Below are 11,493 nucleotides of genomic sequence, written 5' to 3'. Positions count from 1 at the left end.
ACCCAACATTTGCGAATCGATTTGCATTAAACATGAATTCATTGGCAAAATGAATGAACAAAATGAAAATACAGAGTTGCAACCATAAAGGTTATATATGAACGGTTTTATTGTATTTTTGGATATTGATTTTTTGATTAAACAGTGTGTGTGTGTGTTTTTTTTTATTGAACAGAAAATGTTCAACATGGGTAAAAACGACTGTTGAGTTGGTGCGACCAAACAAAATAATAATGACATGGAATGGTAATCGTTTAGAGAAAAAAGAATTTCGAAGGTCCCTACACTTCGATTTTCTTTTATTTCGTTTGTCTACCACTGATTTCATGATTCAATGTTCGCCATCACAATGAGGCGCCTATCGATTATTAATAAAAATTCAATCTTCAATATTCCTCATTTTACGATGTGACAAAACGGCACAAAAGGAGAATCACTTGTAATTGTCTGATAGCCTTATGCTAGAAACGATACATCAGAGGCTGTTGTTACAGCATTAATAAAAGTATTGGGATATTTTACTTCTAAAGCACGTCCCCAATCAAAATTGTATCGCTTTGGAAATGTGCCTCTCAATAGATTATTTACGAAAAACGTACGCAAGATATGAAAGCACAATTTTAATGATAATTTTGACATTGAACTCAAACAACTCAAATAAAGCAGTGAATAGAAGAATGCAAACGCAATGACATTTCTCAAATTTGATCATCTCATCGACTTGTAGATTCAAATGCGATAACATACCTTCTACCTAGGGGATCGGATCTCGATCAGAAAATAGCGAATTATTCGATATTTTGCGAATTTTATGCGAAATGATTTGTAAGCGATGGGCCAGTAAAGTTGTGATTTAAAAAACAATTCGCAAACAAAACGCTATGAACGTGAGACAATTCGCAAAATTTGTAAGTTTTGTATGTATCAAATTGTGAACGCTTGTAAACGAGCCAAGTGAACAGCGGCGACGCACGAAAACGAAATGAGTGAATAGCGACAACGAACGAAAGAAAAAATGTTATCCGCTGCCGCTATTCACTCACTTCGTTTTCTTGCGTCGCCGCTATTCACTTGGTTCGTTTGCAAGCGTATATTATATAGTTTGATTGTGATAACTTTTTGCGAATAGCTTGCGAATTGTATGCGAATTTCTTGAATTATTTTACTAAAATGACGACTTTATCATACAATCAATAAATTTTGTCCATTCGCGAATAGATCATTTCCCCTAGCCTTCTACATTCTGTTTCATTGATTCACAACAAGCACATCGAAAATGCGAAATACGAAAATCAACCATTCATAATAGATTTTTACTTTATTCATATAAATTCATAGATAATATCATTTACGAGTATTTGTTCTTTTCATCGAAAATGATTACTGGCATTTTTTATCTTCACATTTTCTAGACATCTCTAGGTCTTTGTGAATTTGTCGTGAAAAAAAATGCAAGACATTTTTGAAGTTTCCTCTAAATAAATAAAATGTTCATTTTATAATCAATGAGCATGCTTTAAGTGATGAGCAATCTGAATTGCGTGTAAAATCTGAAGCAACCAATGGAACATCAATCATCGAATTTCTTGGATTGTGCTAAATTCATCTTGAATGTTCGTACAAATAATCCAAATTGTCATTGATGTTGTGCATACTTTCTTTTGATCCATATACGGATATACTCTCTGTATACTATCATAATATGGATTTATGAATTATAATTTTATCTTTTTCTGCATAAATACATATCAAATACACGCAACCCGAACCAAATACTCACAGTTTGCACACATCGTCAATCACATTTCATCATCTAACCCCAAAATAATACAAAGTACTAGCTTTGTCGAGCGCACACTTTGAGAGTGGCTGCCAAATTGAGTGTCATTGAGCGCAAATATCATCCACTTTTTGCTTACGGTATTATCAGTGTGGCAATATTTTCTTTACGTTAAAACGTTAGATCACATTTGACTTTATAATAAGATTCAGTTTTACTTTTCCGGTTTTTCGAAGAAATCTGAAATTCATAACATTGTATAAACGAGTTGTCGCTGTTGGTTACTTCCACAATACTTATCATCACCATCCTTTTCACTTACAATTTGACAGCAAAGCTCATGTGATTGAGACAGTTTTATTGAACGAGAAAACAGCAACGAAACAAATGAAATATGCACCGTGTAGCATCAAATGACGTGAATACAGTACAGCAACTACAGTCTGAGACATGCGAGCAAGCTGTGCGACAAAATTGTCTGCAATTGTTTCATTTTGATGCGTATCATTTTGAGCCATATCACTGATGTTATGTAACATTAGATTTTTAGAAACAGTAATATGCCCGACGGCTCGACGGCTCATTGGCTCAGCTCTAGACTTCGATGATCATACACAAAATGCCATAAATTGGCTTTGATGTCGGATAACTTTGTTAATCCTATTTACTATCATCATTTCATCAACAACAGCAACAAAATACATGTGAATTTATCGGTTTAAAGGCCAATGGATACCATATACATATATAAACACGTCGCATCTGCTGAGCTGGATATCCGAATAATTCTGCAGCATTTTCTGCGTATCTCACATCATTTTCAATGGAAAAGCTCACCAACTTCAATTCATGATTTTTGAATTAAAATCTGAATTTTATGCTAATATTATAAGTGAAACATTTTTTTTGTGTTCGCCATTTGAATGTGTATTGGGGTGCCGCTTTGTTTTATCTATCCACACCTAATCGAGCTCAATACAAATGAGAATCAGTGATGCGATAGATAGATCCTTTCCATTCAAATGCCACCATAATTTGGGCTATGTGCCTTCATCAAATCATGAATATATAACTAACACAGCACGATATATTCCGTTCATCTCTATTTTTTTCCATCTCGTTTGAGTGTGTGTGAATGTTTATGTCATATTTCTGTAATAAAACCATTTCATTAACTATTGTTGTCATCCCATCATCATGCCATCATTGTCACAGCTTGTTTTACGATGAAACGAGGACCGCGAACATTTTGTAATCGAATATCGTTTGAATGGGAATTGTTTCCCGGGGTAAAATGAATGCGATAAAAATCCAAAATAATGATCACAAGACCTCAGCATCAACATATTTCTTTTTTTCGTTTGATTCAATAATAATAATAATAATGGAAATAATATTATTATATTATATGAAAAAAGTAAATGGAACAAGCGAATGCAGCATATCCCATGACTTTGGATGGAATTACTTTGTTATGCTAACAAGTCAAATTGGAGCAGTACTTAAAAAATTATGGCTGTGTTGAAATTGAAAAAAAGGGCCAACAAATTAAAAGGCACTTATTATCGACTTTCAGAGATTACTTTTTTTTCTTTTCATTCCTGTAAAAGTGAAGCCAGTTTTGAATGATTTCCATTTGATTTTATCGCAAGTCCAAATTCATTTGTATCACACTGAATATCCGAATGCTCATTCCGTTTTCAGTCAGCTGCCTTTTTCCTCACTTGATTGATTCATTCATTCATTCAAGAAGAAGTTGTGAACTTTTATAGGGGGTAAGCTTTTTTTCCTCCAACGCTATGAAATGAATAATTTCCAGCAACGGGTATTCAAAGTATCCTTATGAACAAGTCATGCACATGTTGGAAATCTCCACTGCTGTTTTTTTCTTTCTTCTCTTCATTTGCGCTAGAGTTCGTATTTTTCATGCGAACATTAAAATGGGTATCGAAAAACATAGCCAGATAGCTGAATTCTTAGCTTCTTTCAATTAGAAAACTTTGATTGTCGCATGTCGCCATTGCCATTCTTCCTCATCTAATTCACGATAAAGTTTTTGTTCTCTCTCGTTGGCATGGAACGGTAATAATTTGTCGGTGCTACAACTTCTACCATTGAATGTATCGTTAAATGTATATCGTTCGTCGTTGTATTACAATCATTATGTTTTATTCAGGCCATGGTTGATTGTCATTGAATTCGGAACACTTGCGTTTCGTTTCGTTTTTTCATTTCTAGTTCGAAATTATTTATTTATTCAACTCGAAATTTTTTAGAGAATGAATGTCAGTGGATGCACATGTTTCCATTTCACACCCGTACAATTTTACAGCTTTTGCATTCGCATCGTTGTGATCTTATTCAAATGGATTTCAACGAACGTGATATTGTCACAACTTTTATTCTCACTTTGCGTGAAATATGCGCATTTCATTTTGTATTTAACTTGGTTCTTGGTAAAATGTTCGAAATCATTTGTTTCAGCGTGAAAAATTGAAATGTGAAGTGTAGTCACACATCTTGGGTAATGTCAAAAATTATGCAATTATCTAAGCATTTAGAATTTAACTTATTTATCACGTAATAATCAATATCTGATTATAAGCTGATACACATTTGCATCTCTCGATTGCTGTTGCACTGTAGAATAGTGCGTACTTATGACTATTATAATTAGATAAAATAATTTTAATTTTGTAGTCCATAAAACCACAACAAATGATTACACACTTTAAATTTTCATCCATAGTCATAATAAATTCAACATATTTACGAAACGAATTCACTTAGGAGCCAATTTCACTGAAATTACCATGTTATGTATGCGAAAAAGCTCTATTAGCTACTCATTTAATTTGATAACAATTTAGTTTCAAAATCCATTCAATCTTAGAACGAAGTTTTCCTTCTCATCTTCTCAAGAGATATGCCAACCGTGTGAAGTGAAGAAACATCATGGAAACTTTTCTGATTTGCTCGACTCAGTTCTTATCACATTTTGCATTAGCACGAAAGATGCAATGACAAAGTTGATTTTATCAACGCAAAGAAGATTGTTATGCTCAGCAGAGTTCAATAATTGAAATCCATTATGTGATACAAAAATAAGTAGTTCTTTCTTATGCTCAGGCTTATTTATAGCCTCAGACGTAATTCTTGTAATGCAGTGGCGTATCAACCATATGAAATGTTTGCCTCGCAGGTCTCGATGGCACTATTAAATATTTTTATCATCCTCCAAAATAGCATCCATTCGACGAATGTCTCAGAATTTTTCAAAATATTCTGGGCTCACGTAACTTCGTTAATACGGTACTGGGTTTCAATGGCAATTGTTTAGGCGGAGTGCCAATCAACGTTCACGTGTAACATGATAAAATTATAAAAAGGTAACAATCACAAATCAACAAAACAAAGCGTAGTTCGGTGTCGCATAAGCCATAGCGAAAAAAAGTAAAAGTGGAACCCCATGCATATGTAATAGGAAAATGTCACTGTTATTTGGAGCAAATAAACATGGAGAATATTTATTTGTCTAGCAAATACGATTAATGTACGCTACTCACAAGGAATGCTTCCAGTCGCTATATTTAACTATCTGTATCTTTTCGAATCGATGAATCGCGTTCGATGTTGTGTTTTCGTTTTTTTTTCAACGATTTTAGCGTTTCGGCTAATATAAACGCGGAATCATTGAATGTTTCTAAAGTCTGATGGCGTTTACGTTTCACCAACATGTTTAGCAAAATAGAAAATACTTTTCCTCAATCAGTCCCGTCACATTGACTCCAAAATTCAATCATTCAGTGAGTTTGGCAGTGAAATGCTTCTGTTGATATAGTTGCTCCAGTATTTATATTGAAGTAAAAGATCGTAAATTTCCAATGAAATGAACAAGAAATAATGGTTTAAATTTTATTCTGTGCACAATATCTTTTGTCTAATCAACGAACAACTTCGACTTTGTTTTGTGGATTAGCAAAACTACCATTGAAACAGCAACATTGTACATTCATCTATGTATTTGTATATATTTTATAACCGAAAATCTTTTAATACAGATAAATTGACTGAAGTTTTAGTCATTTACGCTTTCATTTTTCTGTGATATTTGGTGCTTAGCTCATTTTGAGCTTTTCGCCTTTGATATAACGTGATAGACAGCCTTCATACGTTCAAATTTACAAAATAAATAAATTTGTTATAGAAAATTACATAAAATTCACGACAGCTGTGTGTTAGTTCGTGCCTCTACTACTCGGGTATTTGCTGCGAAACAGGGTGAATCAACATTTTATTTTCGGTTTTGTTTATGAAATATGACATTGCTGAAAGAGGTGGTTACTAAATTGTCCAATTCGAAATGTAATGTTGCTCATTTTTATGTAGGTGTGAGCACTCAAGTCACTGCCAAAAAAGAATGCTTATCTACAAATTCACAGAGAGATTACAAGTATTTTGCGCCTGATTCACCCAGTGAAAAATGGACGTGTGCGTGTGTGTTATGTAGCGCCCATTTTTTTCTTCTTCTTTTCATAGCTCAAGCGATTTATGTTGAATCATTTGTCGTAGTCACAAGAGACTGCCGTGTACATTGCTAGTTCTTTTTTTCCACTCTCACTTGAGATTAAAAGCGTTCTATACACGCATAAACATGTTGTAATATCACATTTTGTAAAGATGCCTTTTGTACACTAGACGTTCAAATGCTAAACGTGCAATCCCGAAACATCAATAGCACACCATATTATGCACGTGCCACAGATTCGAATAGATGAATTTCACAATTTGGATGGATTCATTTTTTGTTGTTGCCTTTTTCATTTAACGAAACACATTCATTTTGCCATTTTTTCTCTTTCACTGTTCGGTTATTTATGTATTGAATTAGAACTGTGTACTGAGCGTGTGGAACGGTTTTTGGGATGGTATTTGTGTTTATGGACACAAAGCTAAATGACGCTCAACAATAACTATCAAAATGAAAGAAAAACAAATGCAGTGTGTATGGTTTGAAAGTGATTTGTGCTAGTAATAAAGCAAATAAATTTCATTCCAATTATTCTTGATTACAATTAAAATCCAATGAAAAATGGCCAACTAAAATGGCATCATAACATAAAGAAAAGAAATGTGAACGTAAATGGCAGTCGAACTACAATAGAACCAAATACCGAACAAGATGAGGCAGCGTTTTTTTTATTATGAAATAAACATGAAGCATCCATTCAGAAAATGGCAAATTACCGTCTATGAAAAGGCTTTTCTTAGCTTTACTCCAAATATGATTTCTTTTCGTTTTCATTCGAATGTAATATCTCATCCGCTTCAATACGTTTCCAATTTAAATCGTCGGCTGCCTGGGTTACGGCTGCCGGGGTTATGTTTTCATTTTCATCAGGAAAATTCATATCAAGTATATCGGACTTGTTTTGCATTTTTATTGTTTTCCGTTGAATGCTTGTTCCCCTTCGTTTGCTTCGTCATCGAAAAAGGAAGAAATCTTTTCAATGAAAATATTTGTGATTTTCATACGCGAGATGAGTTTTTTTTTTTTTTTTTTCATTTTAAGATTGAAAAATATAAATTTTGTTTCGAAAAATCAACAACAAAAGCCTAAAAAGTATTCATAAACAACGGTGCTTGGAAGCCTTTTATTTTATTTATCCATTCATTCGATCAGCAGAAACAACCACACGCATCGACCAGTGAAAACTACTCCCTCATTTTTGCCATTTTACTGTGTTCCACAGTGTGTGGCAACCACTTTCATTCGTTTATATACATACGCTCCTTTCCATGCATATATTTTTTCTGTAGCAGTTTTCGTTTTGGTAGTTCTTTTTAGCAAACGCAAGTCATTTTTCATGTTGCTTTGTTTTATTTTCATTGTGTCGTCACGCAAATGATTTAAACGCGCTGTTTGGCATTTAATATTTTTTTTCATTCTCTTACATATCGTTCACATCCACACAATTCTGTGGAATCCAAACATGTGATAATGATTAAGCGTTTATTTTAAACCTTTTTTTTTCTCTATAAATTCGTTTATTGCAAATATACCTACTCGATTGCATTTTAGTTGAATTGTTTTTGTATTCAAAGGAAATTTTGTTGTATGGTCTGTATATTTTTGGATTTGCTCTATGTACAATAAAAATAGAGAAAGAAAAACTAACTGTATTGATGGAAACACATATGCAGACAGATAAATGTAATGAATGGGAAATAAAGTAGACGTATCGTATGGCCGCATCGAAAAGCAGAAGGACATTAAGTAACAAATACTAGGAATGAAATTGATGCATATGACTGCTGCCTTTTTTTAGGTAAAAGCTTGCTTATGGCTAGGTTAAAACAGCATTTTCCACAAAAGTAAAATTTAATACGTTGGTAATGGCTTTGGATATACGCTCGAATGATGCGACGGCGCAACAAACGCATCGTTGTAGCGTCGCTGCTGTAGTCGCGTTTTGTTATCCGTACACTGGAATGCGATATTGAAACAGACAAGAAATTTGCTTCAACCATCACAAAAAGTTTGTTCCCCCAATCAGTTTATTGGAAGCTCTTGGGTCAGTTTGACATCGGAATTTTCGCTCGTCAGTTAAAATTCGTGTATTTTCTAATATTTTTTTTTCTTCAAAGTCACAGCGACCCTTTGCATACATATACTTCACAATTTGATGAGAAAATTTAAGGGAAATTATAATAATTTTTTAGTTTGATGCGATTGTGTTATTTGAAATTAGTAATTATAAAAACGAAGTGTAACCATCTAATTTCACCAAATTTTAGTGAAAATAAGTTCGAGTGATTGATTGGATAAACAATGCCACCTGGATTTCTTGCATTTTTCTAAATGATAAGCTCGGAATAAATTCATTTTGATATGAGCTCAATCAAATGAAACTGAATTTCTGATATCATACCACCCACTGGTTATTTGTATCATTGATGAAATTGCATTTGTTCTCTAGTGATTCGAAAAACATAAACGACATATCACGTTAATACGTAACAATTGAGAAAAAATACTTGCGAAAATCTGAACACAACGAATAACGAATGTAAAATAAAAGAGAAACATGAAATAGGAAAAGAAAGATAGAGAGAGAAAGAGAGAAATCGAGCAAGAGAAGACAAAAATTGCACAGCAAGGACAATTTTGCAACGTCTCATTTCACATACGTGCTGAAGAATGGAATATATTCTATATGTGAATAGATACATCCATATAATCTAAATATTTTTAGAGGACATTTTACACAGCTCGCTCAACCCGTATTGAATCCATCCGAAGATATCTACAGTGATCTGAGGGGAGAAAGGTATGAAACATAAACTTTTCTAAATACACAAAAAGCTTTCATACCATCGGTGTTCTCTTGTCTATTTTTTATGTAAATTTTATTCAGCGCATTCATATATCGGATTTTGGTTTTGAATTTTTTTTTCTTGTTCAATTTTTATTCTTTCGCATCCAAAATTGAAAATCCCGAAGAGTGTTTCGAAAGTTAAACTTTTCATGTATTGATTATGTTCCAATTTTGTTTGATTGAACAAAAGATATAGGTTTACAAAAGAAATATTGCTCATATACCGTAGTTTACATGAGAAATGTGATTTTCAAGCCTTTGAATTATAAATTATTTAGAATTGATTCAGTTCTTTTTATTTCTATCAAGCATTTTGGCACTTTGAAATCCAATGCCATGTGAATGAAACGAGAGAAAAAGAATTATTTAGAGACATGGCAAAAAGACACGACATATTGACGTCAGTGTAGTCAATATCAACATAGACATCGACATAAACATCCAAATCAAATCTGACATCATATCAATATTCATCATTGATTTTATTTATACCTACGTTCATTGAATAAAACTTAATGAAAATTGAAAATTTAATTTCATGTATTCATTTCATTTGCAAGCAAAATATATCATTTCGAGCCAGAGTTCATAGATTTAGTAAATTATCGATTTTCACCAAATTTTCTCATTTTCCTACTGACATTGCTATTTATGTTCGCTTCGTTTAACAAAACGTTCATACCCAGCAAAAATGCTATTAAAAGTGAACAGCATTTGGCGTGAATAGTCATTAAATACAGACCAAATGACATCGTAAAGTTCGGATATCATTAAAGTCGGATGAAATTAAGAGTTACACAGCGACGTATCATACATGTGTATACATCATTGTGTTATTTTATTACGCTGGTGCAAATTTCAGTTTTGAGTTTAATTAACTAATCGAGAAAGAATTGGAAAGTTAATCATAATATAAATAATTTCATAAGCGGAACTTGTCAACAACAGTTGTGCATAAAACATGCACATACCACCCAGACTGCATAAATATATTTTAAAAAATCAGAAAAACGTTGGCTTTGTCCGCAGGAAAATTAACATGAACACACCGAGAGTTTTAACACAAAATTGCAAATGAGAAATTGCGTCATTTCATCTCGAGCATGATATAGAAACGACGGTAGCTGATAAACAAGCTCATGTAATTGGAATATAAAAAAAAATCGAAGAATAATGAGAAAAAAATATGGAAGTGAGCAAGAAGTTGAAGGAAAATGTTGGAAGTCTGATTAAATGAAATTGAAAAATGAGGACAACAATAAAAACGATCGATACAACAAGTGTTTTGGTACAACAAAAACCACATTCATTGCCAATGTTAACACAGAAAATTCGTACAAAAAACCCCATGAAACCAAACAACACAAATTTATTGAATATACTGTCGGAAGTAACACAATTAGTGATATTTCATTCAATGAATAGAATGCCTTTCACCGTAAAATCCAAGTTAAATTTGTTGGTTTTGTTTTCATTCGTCAATTTATCTTTATCGTTTATTTCGTTCTTTTCATGCCATGCACCATGCCAATTTTCCACCATTTGTTTGGTATGATAGACACACATATATTGTATATTTTTCCCATTCTTATCAATACGAGGACAATTTCAATTATCTCGTAACAGCTGTCGATGTATATGCATAAGTGTGTCATGTGGGATATTATTGAAAAAAGTTGCTATATGCCAGCCGAACTAATATTATTTATGTGAATTTTATCGTATCATTTGGTGTTCAAATGTTGAATGGCCCCAGAAAAAAAAAACAATAAAACATCACTGATAAAAAATTTATCATGCACAAGCTTAATGTCATGACTATGGAAGAATAAAATGTCTGCCTCGAACAGTAGATGCTTTTCAGTGTAATATCAATCAAAAATTGAACATGCTACCATTATTTGGATTTAATTATTTTGATTCCAGCTAACATACGCACATGAATTCTGGTTAAAATGATGACCTTCATAGCCAATGTATAGAAAAACAAATATAATTGAAACTAAACTCAAATTTTATTCCAAAAATTTTGAAATTTTGTGCAAATATTTTATATTGAAATGTTTTTTTCAAATTCATATAAATTCCAATTTCTCTTGAATAATGAAGAGAACAATGAGTAGCATTTATGGTTTTATGTTTTTTTTTTTTTTTTAATTGATATTAATGTTCAAGTCGAAATGAAATCGAAACTTTTTGCATATTCTGTATCAGAAAACATACCGAACCGAGAAATTCTTCGTTTTGAACAAGTTTGACATGATTTTGTGTGTTTTTTCTTTCATATTTTGAGTCTGTGTGAAATCCCAGAGGCAATGGGCTTATATTTATTTG

At 32.7% G+C, this 11,493-nt stretch overlaps 1 protein-coding gene across 3 annotated transcripts in view; it reads left to right on the top strand.

Moving 5' to 3' along the window:
• Positions 1-11,493, top strand: part of LOC116350949 (1-phosphatidylinositol 4,5-bisphosphate phosphodiesterase epsilon-1-like) — a 49,004-nt gene that overhangs the window by 1,727 nt on the left and 35,784 nt on the right. The window contains exon 2 of one of the 3 annotated variants that reach the window (XM_031782967.1): positions 8,761-9,111. The exons of 1 other annotated variant lie outside the window; for it this stretch is intronic. The gene's annotated coding sequence lies outside the window, so the exon portion shown is untranslated. Of the gene's footprint in view, positions 1-8,362; positions 9,112-11,493 lie in introns of those variants that run through there. One more of the 3 variants, XM_031782966.1, reaches the window with a different exon arrangement.

Source organism: Contarinia nasturtii, unplaced genomic scaffold (assembly GCF_009176525.2).
Source record: "Contarinia nasturtii isolate CC-2019 unplaced genomic scaffold, AAFC_CNas_1.1 Cnas_scaffold_4311, whole genome shotgun sequence".
Classification (NCBI taxonomy): domain Eukaryota; kingdom Metazoa; phylum Arthropoda; class Insecta; order Diptera; family Cecidomyiidae; genus Contarinia; species Contarinia nasturtii.
This window is presented reverse-complemented; position numbering and strand designations above follow the sequence as displayed.